Source organism: Channa argus, chromosome 2 (genome assembly GCF_033026475.1).
Source record: "Channa argus isolate prfri chromosome 2, Channa argus male v1.0, whole genome shotgun sequence".
Taxonomy (NCBI): domain Eukaryota; kingdom Metazoa; phylum Chordata; class Actinopteri; order Anabantiformes; family Channidae; genus Channa; species Channa argus.
In genome coordinates this window covers 11,492,620-11,507,265 of record NC_090198.1, presented here as the reverse complement: position 1 = coordinate 11,507,265, position 14,646 = coordinate 11,492,620, and positions in this window count along the sequence as shown.

The following is a 14,646-nucleotide window of genomic DNA, read 5'->3' as shown; positions in this document are numbered from 1 at the left end:
AACGCTCAACCTGCGTGTGCTAAAAACTGTAGGTCAAGCAGTTCTATAGCTGCATTTATTGAATAACATGTTGATTTGGTTCAAATTTAAATATTTCATTTTTGAAAAAGTGAAAATAGACTACAATTTTTGAAAACTAATTATTGTTTTAAAGCTAATTTGGAGACTTTGGTCCATGACTGGATCATACAAATGAAGTCTTTGTGTTGCATTTGGAATAAAAATCCTAAAATGTAGAAGTGAGCTGTGGGAGGAGACTGAAGGCAGGGCTGGGTCTTTTGCTGAAAGATGAATACAGTATTTTAAGGACATAATTACTGTTTGAATACAATGAGCCATCACAGTGCTGCTGCAATTGTCTAGCCAACAGTCTATTTGGGTGAAGATTGGTCTTCTTTGAATTTAATTACACGCTGTAAGTTTGTTCTGGTCTGCTACAGTTCTCTGCATAATGTCTTGGTGGATTTTGAGCTTTCTTTAACCACAGGGTCCAAGCAGAGTCACATTTTTTTTCTTTTGTCACGTTTCTCATCAAAGAGGTAATTTTGAGGAAAAAATTATGATTTTGTAGCCTTGACTCAGGAGGTACAGCGGGTTGCCTATTAATCCCATGGATGATAGTTCAATCCCCAGCTTCTCCAGTCCAAATGGTGTCCTTGTCCAAGTGTGTGTGTGTTTTATCACAACATTGTTTTGGATAAAAGCATCTGCAAAATTATTAAATTAAATGGCCATGGTCGTATCCCATAGGTGTGATGCATTATTCAATTACATTTGTGATTACTTTTATTTATTAGACCCTGCTACTGTTTTTCTTGTCTTCTTTCATCTTATTCTATTAGAATAAGATAGGTGCCCCTAGGTGTGAATGGTTACTCCTGTTTGTATGACTTTCTTTGTTCTCCCAGAGTTGGATTAGGTACCTGCCTAGAGTGTACCCCGCCTCTCAACCAATGACAGCTGGGATAGGCTCTTGTCGGGACTTATTATGAAGTTTTATTGCTCTGTTGCTGTAATTGTGTACTGTTGCCAGTTTGTTATGATTTACTGACACATTCTTGAAATCAGTGTCAGGTTGGGTCCTCCCAAACAGAGTGGGAAACTGAGATCTTAGTGTTGGCAACAACAAACAGAGAATAAAATGGATAAACAGCCATGCCTTCTTCACGGCACTTGCATGCTGGAGCGTGAAGACTTTAACAGCGTGTCTAACAGCATGTCAAACACTGCGGTCAGTTTATTGGGCTGGTGGCGACACAGGACAGCCCAGGATGTCTGCCTCTCACTTGTTTTCCCCACAGCTGCTTCAGTGACAGCATCCTGCTTAAAGCAAACTATTTTTGTCTCCCAGTGCAATTATCACCACCTGGTAATTTTGACAATGTTGACTGCCTGTGCTTTACAAAGCCTCTAAATGTTAATGCAATCGGTGTGTGAGTGCTGCTGCTCTCTAGCTAAGCAGCTCATCTGCCCGTCACGTTTCCAATTTAATCAAAAGGAGTTGATGGGGAGGAGAAACTTTTCCAATAATTTCATACTATATTTAACTTGGGGGGTTAATGTAAAAAGTAAGAGTCCTGGACCTGTCATTACACCCACACGTAGTGACAGTCATTATCACACGCGTGTTTGTGCATGTTTTGCTATTATTAAGTAGACGCTGAACTTACTTCTCAAGTCAAAAACAATAGAAATTGCTGTCTGAAAGGTAATTGTGTTTGTTTGTAGTGCTGGGTTTTTATAGTGCAGTTCAAAAAGGTTGTAGATTATTGGTGAAATCATGTGGTTGTAGGCTGTATGTAACAGGACAACCACACTTTTTCTCCACCAACATTTGATTCCACCAACTTCATGCACAGGCTGCATCATTCAGTGTGGTCTTTGTTAAAGCTGATCATGAAGTGGAGAAGCACTGATGTGTGGCAGTATAAACTTAGTGTGACAGGCTGGACATATGGTGCATTCCTCTCTTTCTTATTTCACCACTGTCATCTATCACGCTGCCAGAGTCCTGCCTTCTGTCAAGAATGATTGATGGGACTTGCTGATTCCATCTTCTGCATTGCCTTAATGTCTCTTGTGCCCTGACTGTTGCAGCTAATTTTGACATGGCCCTATGAAATTATTATGTTGCCCAAACTGTATTGCAAATTACTGTACATGTAACCCATATTTTTTTCTCCTATGAAAATTCTTCATTTTCTGATAGCCTATTTTGCAGAAATCTAAATCTAGTTTAGTATACTATATGATTTATAGTATAATAGTTTCTATTGGGATATGGTCTGTAACTGTAGTATTTAATGTGTGTTTGAGTATGTAAGGCTACATTCAGTCATGTGCAAAAGTTAGTATTTCCTCTTTTAATTCTGTTATTTGCTTTAAAAACATATTTATTTAACATAAATTAGCCAAAAAGAACAAAAAACTAAACAAATGTGGGCAAGCACTACCTTCCATAGGATTTAAGAGGGTAAGATGCAGCCAGGTGCTGCTAATCATAAAGCCTTGATTAACTGATCATTAGCAGGTCTGCAGACCTCTTAAAAAACAAAAAATGACGTTTTGGCAGCTTTCTGCTCAGTGTTTCGGTGTGTGTTAACACAATGCCAAGAGGGAAAGAGATGAACAATGGTTTTAGAGAAGTAATTGCTGCTGCACATAAATCTGGCAAGGGTTATAAAACCTTTTCCAAACAACTTGGAGTTCAATTTTCTACAGTGACAAAGATTATTCACAACTCAAAAGCACTTAAGACACCAGCAAATCCTCCAAGGAGCAAAGGTCCCAACAAATTGACCCAAAGGTCAGACCACGCAAAACTCCTGAGCATGTTAAGGGTTAAGGTCAATACAGGACAATTAGAAGAAGACTTGAACAAGTACAGTTTCTTTCGAAGGGTTTCCAGGAGAAGGCCTGCTTTGTCTAAAAAGAACATGAAAGCACGACTGTTGCACGCATGTTGTTATTGTGATTGGATGTAATTGGATTGTGATTGCTGACTGGAACTAGCAAGAGAGATCATATTTCACCTTCACTAGCTTCTCTCCATTGGCTTCCCATTAAATGTAGAATAGAATTTAAAACCCTGCTTCTTACATATAAAGCTCTGAATGGTCAGGCTCCATCATATTTAGAAGACCTCATAGCACCATATCATCCCAGTAGACCACTTCGCTCTCAGAATGCAGGCCTACTTGTGGTTCCCAGAACTTCCAAAAGTAGAATGGGAGGTAGAGCCTTTAGCTATCAAGCTCCTCTCCTGTGGAACCAGCTCCCAGTTCAGATTCGGGAAGCAGACACCCTCTCTACTTTTAAGTCTAGGCTTAAAACCTTCCTTTTTAATAAAGCATATAGTTAGTTATAGTTATGCTGCCATAGGCTTAGACTGCTGGGGGACCCACCCCCCAATGCACTGAGCTCCTTTCCTCCTCTTGACCATCTCTCCTCTCCTCTCATCCAGCAACTGTCACCACTGTATGTCATTAACTCTGTGTGTTCTCTCCCGTAGTTGTCTTTGTCCTCCTCTGTCCCCCTCTCTCTGTCCCTTTCTGCAGGTGTCCCCCGGCTTTGAAGCTGTGTGTCTTCCAGCGTGAAGCTACTGATCCTACCAATCTGCCAGATGTTTTGTTGTTGCTTTTGTTGCTCTGTTCTTTTCTCTCTCCCCTTTCCACTCACCCCAACCGGTCGAGGCAGATGGCCGTCCACCCTGAGCCTGGTTCTGCTGGAGGTTTCTTCCGTTAAAGGGAGTTTTTCCTCTCCACTGTTGCCTATGGCTTGCTCCAGGGGGAATTGTTAGGTTCTCTTTATATATCTTTATAATCTTGACTTTATTCTGTAAAGTGCCCTGAGATGACTTTGTTGTGAATTGGCGCTATATAAATAAAGTTGAATTGAATTGAATTGATTGTTGTTGTGATGTTTAGCAATCGTGTTCAGCATCTAAGTTCAGAGTGTTAGCGTGCTAACATTTCTTAAATTAAATTTCTTTAATTATATAGCGCTTTTACCACAAAACACTTTACAATGTCGCTTCTCATCCACACACACTCACTCCAATGGCAGCAGCTGCCATGCAAGGTGCTCACCTGAACCACCAGGAGCAACGTGGGGTTCAGTGTCTTGTCCAAGGACACTTTAATACATACCTGGGAGGGATCGGGAATCCAACCACTGACCCTGTGATTGGCAGACAACTAACACCAGAACTGAGCCTGTTGAGATTTAAGTACGTTAGCTTCTAAGAGTGATTGTCTGATGCCAAGACCAGAGACCTACAGAGTCTAAATTATGAATCTCGGTTAAAATGATTGCAGATGTCCTTCCTTTTTTTAATACCGGTCGTACATGAACAATAAACGCACCACCATATGGTCCAGGTTTTCAGATTAATCAAAGTTTCAAGTTGTGGGCATTATGCTGAGTTTTGGACCACATTGTAATTTCTGTGATGAAGACATAAATCTAAAATAAGCCAATGAGCAAGAGGGTATCAAATATGCTCTTTTGTCATGGCAGAAAAGGTCATTTATATGTGGAGGTATTACCCTCTGTATTATGCAGTACAGTGATTCCTGTCACTTACACCTTTATCCTTACGATCATAAAGTCTAAAGGTTATTATCATCAAAGGTTATTTGGAGACAAAAGAAAACACGTGAACATTAATGGAAACACTAAACATCCTCCAGCAGGGATTGATATTAGGTTGTGGTGTGACTTATTTTCCCCTAAATGATTCCTAATAGTCCTGTCATGATTCAAACATTCCTCATGACCCAATAAAGCGAAAGATGCATTTAAGATCTAAAAAACTTATTTACTTGCTGTCAATTTCACATATTAGTCACAGAAATTTTAACACTAGAAAATAAAGTTACAAAACAATAAGTGAACATTGTGAATTTATAAGAAAGAAATTCAACATAGTGATTTACAAACCATCCTTCTTCATGAAACTAGGTTATACACACCTATGCAGCTTGCAACTAAATGTGATAACTTGTTATCTGATACAGCCTAATGAAATGTCCCTTTGCCTGCTACAGAACAGTAGCATCATTGGAGAAAATAAAGGCTTTACCGTATTCATCTAAATGTAAACCAGACATACACTCTGCCTGTTGCTGATAGACGAGTGTCATTATGATAATGAAATGAAATCATGACATTGTCCAGATGATGTGTTTTTTGAATGGTTGCCAAGGTAACATCCATTTCTCAGCCATTTCATGCTGTCCAGGATATAGGGATGGACAGATAGCAGTGGATGGTGTGCTGGATCATACAATGTACCAACATCAAATTGATTTTGAAATTTTATTTAATTGTACCATAACTAGGCTATAGTAAACACACACATTTATCATTTAAAGCCATGTTTTAATAACCTTTAGTTTGCTTTATTTTACTTTATAACCTTTATTTTGTTAACACCCTGTGTTTGCTTGCATTTTTTGAACAGGACATCTTCAACTCTGTAAGTCCCTTCATTGTCCTGCTGTAGATGAGCTCAGCGCTGACTCCTCGCTGACTCATCCTGATTGGTTCCAGTGGCACAGAATCTGACTGACAGGTCCCCATGTAAAGTACAGAAAATTATTCCATCTCTTTGAAATCTAGAGGTTGTGCAGTGCAGGCTCCGGGGAAAATAGTCAGTCTACAAGTGATGTTACCAATTCGGCTGATCTCGCTTGTGTGTCTCAAACTGAGAGATCACTTGATCCAGCAGTATTAACCAAACTGTTTGTAGCTTTGATTTCTTACTGAAAGGTAAACTAATTTACTCAGAGGCAAATGTAATTGTCCTCTTCAGCTTAGCAGATTTAACCTAAAATGATTTTAATTATTTGTGGCCACTGTGGAATTGAGTACATACTGTACAAAATATACTAACACATTCTGGCTTATACTAAATGTAAGAGGTCTGTACAAATTATGTGTGATGTCCAATACAATAAATTTTATAGCCTATAGCCCCTGCTTCACATACCTAAAACTGTGGGATGTAATATGTGATTCAGATTATTTCTTTAGTTGTTAAAAAGTGAATAAAAGTTTAATTCTAATTTACATGTTGTTTATGAATAATTAAGAGAAATATTACACATATTTCACTTTAATGGATTGTATTAAGGAAAATGCAATCAATGCACAATAAATAACTCATGTACATTTAAACTGTTCTTCTACGCACAAAATAAAAATATAAATGTTCAGTCCCATATTCCCAAAAGACAAAGTCTAAAAGTAGCATCTTAGATAAGTGAGTCTCCTCCATGGTAACTTGCCTTTACCAGGCCTTAATTAGCCGAGTGACAGGACACATGGGAACCCCTTATCCACCTTGAGACCACGGTCTAAGGACGGGAGCAGAGGGGAGTGTGTACATCAAAGTAGTTCTATACGGTGAAGCCCATGAGTCTTGGTCTGAAGTGTAACAAATATCCACAGTGCCTTTTTCCTGAGAGGACACATGGAGACAAATATTATGAAGGGTGGAATTAGATGCAATGTGCTCCTCCTTAGTCTTGCTGCTCCCCGGGCACAGCCACTATAAAAGCCAGTGTGAGTGTGATGTGGATAATGATGAAGACCTAATACAGTCCATGTTGGCTGGAAGTTGATTACTCCATGCTTCACCATTTGTATCACCATTGTATCACCATTTGAATTCTACAAACCAGATGTTAGACCTGACAAAGAGGATGTAAACAACATGCTTTGGTGTGAAATGATAAATGAAATTAAAAAAACTTCACATAGTTTTGTTTTTAGAGCACATATCATAACAATGAAATATATATATAGAATATAATATATATTCAACATTGTATATATATATATATATATATATATATATATATATATATATATATATATATATATATATATATATATATATATATATATATAAAACACAATGTTACCATTAGGTTGATATGAGAAAATTGTTTGCAAGCAGTTGCTTGTGCACAGACAAGCAGTCACAGAATTACATTAGCATTGTTTTGGTATCATGTACCTGTGTAGCTGCTGAATCTCACATAGCTGCAAAATGCTCTACCACATTATATTCACCATCAAGTCTTTCTCTGCCCCCTGTTTGGTGCTGAGCTGGTAAGATACAGTGAAATGTTTTTTAGACCTCCATGAGACTAACACTGAAGAGTTAGGTGATAATTCTCTCTGGGCCGAGTAGCTACCTCTTTTGACCCAGTGTAAATGTAAAAATAGTTATTTTAGCAGCTTTAATTTAGCCCATAGAGTGTTATAGCAATTCACACATAATTAAATTTACTTCTGACCAAACAATGCACTAGTGTTTTAGGGTTTTGGCACTTATGTCCTAGAAATCCACAGTCTTAATTTAAGCATTTAAAATAAATAAATAAACTGGTTCTGCTCATTTGTGTTCCAGGCTGTCCTTGGCAGAAGAGTTTGTATCGGGGCATGTTGGTGCAGGCTCAATCCTGGCTTACAAATCCACCAAACCTTTTCACCAATGTAGCTGTCAGTCACCCACAATCATAATAAGTTTTGCAGCATGAAGTCTAATGTATTTTTAAAAACATTAGAAAGGCTGAGATATTTTTTGACATGTAGATCTGTGCATTTTCCGCTGTCTTGTTCTGTGCTGCTGTGCAGCTGCAGAAGTATGAAAGCACCTGCCCTGAATAAGATGTCTGTGGCCCAAGTGAGTCATCGAGATCCTTAAGGAAACTATAGCTGCCTGAATGACTGTACACTCTTTTCCCCCCCATTAAGCGCAGGATGAGGCAGCTCCAATTATCCAGCTGAACAACCAGCTTACAATGGACAGTATTAAACTCTAAGATAGGCACTGTGCATGTCTTTTGTATGTGTCTATTCCTGTGATTATCTGGTCGTAATACCTAATATAGCTATTGACACAGTGGCGACTTTCATCAGGCTTCAAAGGGAAAAGCACACTTACCAAAAAAAAAACACAGTGATCTGTTTTGTCTTGTTTGTAAAAGCACGGAAACCTGTCAGTCAGCCAGGAGTTAGGCGTGTTGAAATATGAGCTGCTGAGCAGGGACTAATAAATGAATTCTCATCTCTGCATTAATCAACATGAGTGAAAATTACTGATGAATATTGGTTTTGATTCCTGTGGCAAAGCCTTTAATCAAGATCCAGTGCTTCCATCTAACTTTAAAAACCTTTATGCAAATGACAAACTGTAAATTAATCATTTAATAGTGTGGTATTGTTTCATCAGGGTCAAAAAAATCCAATATTTATCTTACCTACCATACCCTAACTCCAAATAGTCAAAAAGAATACTAAACAGTGGGTGAGAGACCGTGTGGAGTTCTTTGTGAGATAGACTAGTGATGTGTCCAGGGTGTAGCCCGCCTCTCGCCCTATGACAGCAGGGATAGACTCCAGAGCCCCCATGACCCTGCACAGGATAAGCGGTTACAGATGATGGATGGATGGATGAATGGATGTTTAATTCCTGGGCCAGAGAGGGAGAACAGGAATTGTAATAATACAAAAATGGGGACTGACTTAATAGCGGTATAGGTACATAGCATTACTTTTGTTGAAATATGTGAATAAATGTTTATCAATTGTGTTTGGCCAGTTATTTAGGTGGGTGTGGGTGTTATTAGGGTTTGGGTTTTTATTATTAAGACAGTTACGTACATTCAGTTTTTAAAAAAAAGGCCGGGAGTTTTTTCTGGTGACTAGACACGCAGGGCTGAGACAGGTGCCGTGGAGGAAAGAAAGCATTAAAAGTGATATTAACATTACTGATTGAGTTTTGCCCTGTGTAGTTTTCAACCTGCCGTGTCTCCTTTCATCCCTTACTGTAGATTTAGACTTTTTTAAACTTTAGACCGGCGTACAGCCTGAAAATCTCACAGCCATTGCTGAAAATAGGTTTTTCAAAGGTGAATGAAGAATAATATTAGCTTTAAGTTACATTTGGTGGAATGCATCAAATGGAAAACTTGGTGTTAAATATTTCACGTTTTTAAAATAATTTTTAATTTCTAAATCTGTAATTTAATTTGTCACTTTTAAATGGTCAGTAGGTGCTTTAAGATAAAACATAGTGACTGCATAAAATTACATTGTTGTTCGAAAAAGGTTTTTAAAGACCTGGACCTCTTTACTGTTTTAAACATGTGAAAGGCCACGAGGGAAAGAGTACAAAATGACGATGATACAGTATCTTGAAGCACTTGGCACCTTGAAGCAATGGCGGCTGTATCTCTGAACCTCACTGAACTGAACCTCAAGTTGCTCCAGATTGGTCAGGTGAGCACCATTGCTCCATTGCTCCATTGCACCATTGAGAAGCAACATTGTAAAGCGCTATATAAGCGGCCATTTACCACTTTGAATACACTACATTACTGCAGGTTAATTTAACTAAAGTTTACAAATCCAACCTAATTGAGTGCTTTCCTCCTTTTTGATGCACCCCAAACCAGACAGGCTAGATCCTTTTGGTGTACAGGTCATAATCAGATCAGTCACTTCTCCCAGTCACCGTAATGTGTTTATATGAGACTTAATTGTGGCTCATATCCTGCCTGATTTAACCCAAAGTGTATATGGTACAGATGCATTTTTGAAGCTACAGCTATAGATCATAATTTGGATTTTATTGTCATGTGTAAAGGTCTTGTCACTACATTACCCAGTTGTGTCAAAATGTCATTTCCAAACCCAAGTTCCTGCTAGGTCCCTTGATATAAAAGCTTCTGTAGTCTGGTGTCTCGGTTTTATTGGATCGTTCTGCCACTGTGCCCCTGTGGTCATGGGTAATCAGTTCCTACTCCCAATCTTGTTTCAGTGGCAGATGCCATTTATTGCCTTGTGTTTGTGGTGGCAGAGAGCTAGTTATTCCTGACCAGACTGATATTTTAATAGCAAATTGTTTATTTATGCCAATTTTCTGTAAAAACATAGACATTAACTGTCCCAGTACTTCTGAGATATTGCTGTAAATAGAACTTGGCTGGCGGTAGTGTTTGCAAACACCAAAAACAGGAAGTTAAAAATGAAATATAAGAGCTCAGTAGAGTATGTGTGCACACTAGAACTAGTGTCCTACTATCTGTTTCACTACTAAAGCCACACTGTGGTAGATACAGCAACAAAAATTATTTTTGTTTCAGAATAGTTACCAGCTGTGCTTACATGGAGGCATAAAGACTGCAGATGAGCCTGCACAGAGCAGCTCTTTGACTGCTGGCTCTTTTTGTGTATATCATTTTGTCAGAACTTTGCAGTCACTGTAAAAGTGGTGACTGTAAAGAGCCTGTGATCTCAATAAAACACCACACACCTGGGTCTGCTTAGCAATGAGCGCATGCATGCATGTGTGAAAGTGTGTGATGGCAAAGACACAGATGAACACACACACACACACACACACAGACTGGAGAAAACAAAAAAAAAATTCCAAGATCTGATTGTGTTACTGGGAAAGTTTGCTCCCACCTTCCCTTTAAAGACTGTGAAAACAAATGTGCAAATCTCAGATGTGAGCATAATACACAGTCTTTGCTAAATAGGGCTGCAGATTTTTAATAGGTCCAGATGTTTCTCTATTTTTTAAACATTTTTTGGTAGGGTAGGAGGTGGTTAGCTTGAGCTAAGCCTCTACAATCATCATTTAGTTTGTTTTGGTTAAATCTGACAATCCGGTGTAACAGCTTAGCTGGCTACTCATTTTGACCAAGTTGACACAGTCGTTTCAAATCTGTTAAGTGTCTTTTGCACAGTTGCAGTCTTTGTCCTTGGGTTCAAGTTCAAATTTTGTTATGCTTAACAGAACAAAAGATAAGGTTTCATCAAGTTCCTTGGGAAAGCAAATCTTGCTCAATATTTTTGGTTTTTTTGTTCTGGGGTGATAACAGAAAGCAGCACATTCAGGAAGAAGCCCAGACTACTAACTGCATGAAATGGAGAAGTCTTGGGCCTGTCTACTGCCAACATGCTTTGCAAGTAACACACAACCTTGAAATTCCTCCTCTACTGAAACACAGAAGCCTTGAGGTTGACTTGATATAATACTGTGAGGATCCCTAACCCATTTATTATAAACTCAGACTTTGCTGTACCACACATTTACAATGTTTTTGATCAGTTGAAAGTAACATGTATGTATTTATACATATTGTTTTCTTTTTTTTAATTGTAAATGTATTGTGTGTGTGTGTGTGTGTGTGTGTGTGTGTGTGTGTGTGTGTGTGTGTGTGTGTGTGTGTGTGTGTGTGTGCGCGTGTGTGTATGTCTGTGTGAGTGAGTGAGTATGTTTTTAATGAGGCCACATCCCTGTGTGAAGATTCAGGCCAACAGTGTTAGGTACGCTCTCATGACTCAATTGTAACTTTTATTCACCAACACTGGGAGTTGATGAAAAAACTAAACTTCAGAAAAGCTATAAGGAAATGTTGCAGATTAGTTAAGCAACCTTAAATCATATTCAGCTCAATCAGTGAACAGTAGCTGTATATATTATATTATATATTAAAGGGGTATCTGCGTAATGGTTTATCCTTTATAAAATGCTGAATAAAATACGGTACAGTCACTGGGTGTGCCACATGTCTTGACACATTTGATAACATGTCTCAGTTAATTTGGTTAGACAACATTTAGCTAGTCATCTTGATAGTATGTTGAAAGTCACATATGGAGCAGTTAATTTAACAGATGGGTTCATATATCTGTCATTTTAAATTTAAGAGCAAAGGATGATACTATTTGTACCTAAGAGATCATTTGCATTTGCAAACCTCAAATGTGCTTCTGGAAAATTTCAATTAACTGATCTCTATTACAGCTCAGCAAGGCACTAATTCTTTTACAGCACGTCTAAACTGCTTTGCTCCACTGTGTTTTCTGGACTTTATGATCTTGGTCTCTGTGTTTTATAATTAAAACCAACCACTTATTAAAATTCACAAAAAGCAAACATCCAAATGTTTAGCTCATGAAAGAATTCTCTAAAAATGTTGTCTGTTGTGTCTGACACGAGGTGAAGTGTTTCACACTAAAGCCGTGAGTTTGTTTGTCTAAGCTGATATATTTTCCAAATTCATGCACTGCAAGTAGCATTTCACCCTTCCAGACACACCATCCTTGTCACCTGTGTGTGTTTGTCATTTGCAGTGTCTTTGTGACAATGTTTCTAGATTTCACCGTGGTGAAATGTGTGATTGAATGTGTATCAAATGCCACATGCATTTGCATGTGTGTGCGATGACAGTTTATTATAAAATATTGATGCACACTACACGCGGGGGTGTGGCATTAGATGGAAGTCATTTTAAAAGTCTCTGTAGCCTGTACCTCATTTCTGCTCCAGCTAGAATAATACACCAAAATCCTGGATCAAAGTGATCTGTCCTTCATTTAAAGTTTTGCAACACTAGAACTGATTGAATGAGTAGTTATTCGTATACCGTTATTTTGTGTAACATTTGAAAACGTATGTCTCCCACCGTGCCTACTTTTGGTATGAAAACTACATGAAAACAAGCAATATGACAGACAGAAAAGCACACTGCTTCTTGCCAGTTGCAGGTGTCCTGGGAGTCATTGACCTCAGGTGTGAAACATACCTCCCCGGGGGTTGGTGTGCATTAGGAGTTTCCCTTGTAGCAGATGGTAAACTACAGATGACAGATGAGCCAGTTAAAGAAGAGGGACAGACTGAAACAGGTTAATCTCCTACTGCTTGGCTATTGAACAAACACATACAAACCTACATCTATCAGTGGGTGAAGGGAAGGGCTGCTTTATTCAAGTTTTATTACACGGTACATTGTCACCTTAGCAGCTTTATTCACACATACCCAGCACATTTGGTTGAAAGCATGGCTTTTCCCACGTCAGATTCACTGAATGACGTAAAGATTCTGCACCACCTGCTTTCTGTTAACCACAAGTAACCCCCACCCCTCTTGTGACGTACTCTCATTGAGGTAGTAGCTTAGTAATTGACCTAATTGGCTTATTTGTTGGACTCCTCTGCTTTGCCAACCGCCACCGTCACTTGTGCACTTTCTCACAGTGAGGCAAGAGCTTAAGGCACTTATATTTGCATCTATTCTGCTTGGTCACATCTACTGTGCTGGGAGACTCAGGCATTCAAACATGTGGACTTCAACAGATAATCAGTCAGCCAATCAGGGGCTCACTGTCAGTATTAGTTGCTCCTGTTCCTCGACCAGCAAACAAAAGGAAGTTAAAGAGACTATTAAAATGATGATAATTAAGTCCATTAGCCTCTTACTTTCAAGGATTATTTGCAAACTGACACACATTTCAATTGTTTGCAGTTTTTATTAGCTCTTTATGTGGTCTATAGTCAGAATGTACATTATGACTTGTGATGCATATTATGTCTAAAGGTGATTGAACTTTGGCATTTACCCCACAATTAAATTTCAAACCATATTAATACAGGGTTTGAATTGCAATATTCACCAAACTTCTAGGTCTTTTCACTACTACAGTGTCTTTCTTTCTCCTGGAAGTCAGCACTTTCATTTGCTCACAATGTGGCAAATGGCAGTAAATTATCTTTTCTGAGTAACTGAGACAGAACATGCGGAGAAACAATAGCATTAAAACTGTTTGTATAAAGTTAATCAAACTCTCAGTTTGACAAGTAAGTAATGTAACTAACTGTACCCATAACAAAACTAAAACATAAACCAAAGCTTAGTTTTCAATTACCAATCAACAGGTGAACAGGAACAATCTACCCTAGGTTCTATATGTTTTACCTTATGTGTAAAAGCACCAGGCATCTTGCTAGTAAATAGTTATTTCTAACAGTCTTACTAAGATTCAAGATTCAAAGTGTTTTATGTCACAGACAGAAAGCATGTTTCCCTGCACAATAAAATTCTTACTTTGCCATCCACACTAAATGTCATGTAGTAAAGTAAAATAAAAATAGAAAAAAGAGGTCTCATGTGCAGGCTGGCAAAGCTAGTTTTGCCTAGTCTTGTTTAATAAGTAAATCATTCTCCAGTAATGTGTTGGGTATAATTAAACACACACTGACATATTTATTATGTTTGGCACATTTAACCAACAATAAAAAAATTAACTAGTTAGCAGTCAAATCTGTTTTTATTCACATGCATCAGAATCAGGTTAGTGCATTTCACAAACTTTGCTCCGGCAGAATTAAAGAAATGTCAGGCAATTACACAGCTGCAGACTAAAACAACATGAGGAAAGCCTCATCTTTACGTTTTAAATGCCTTAACTTACACACATGAGGAGTTTATACTGCAGGCTGAAAGCATCAAGGGGGTCACAGGGGGCTGTCATTGTGGAACACCTACAGGCAATTTAGAGTTGCCATTTAACCTAACATACATGTCTTTAGACTGAGGGAGAAAACCAATACATGTACAGGGAGAAAATGCAAACTTTAGCTGGATTCCAAACGGGGACCTTCTAGCTGTGAGGCAGCAGTGCTAATCACTCCACAACCGTGCTGCCCATTAATCTACTTTGTAAATATAATTTGCAAAGAGGATGGTTAAGGTTATCAGAAATCTAGTCTCGTAGCTCAGTTGGTAAATGCAGTCGTCCACGGACTACATGGTCAGAAAGGCCATCCAGCGCAAAGAA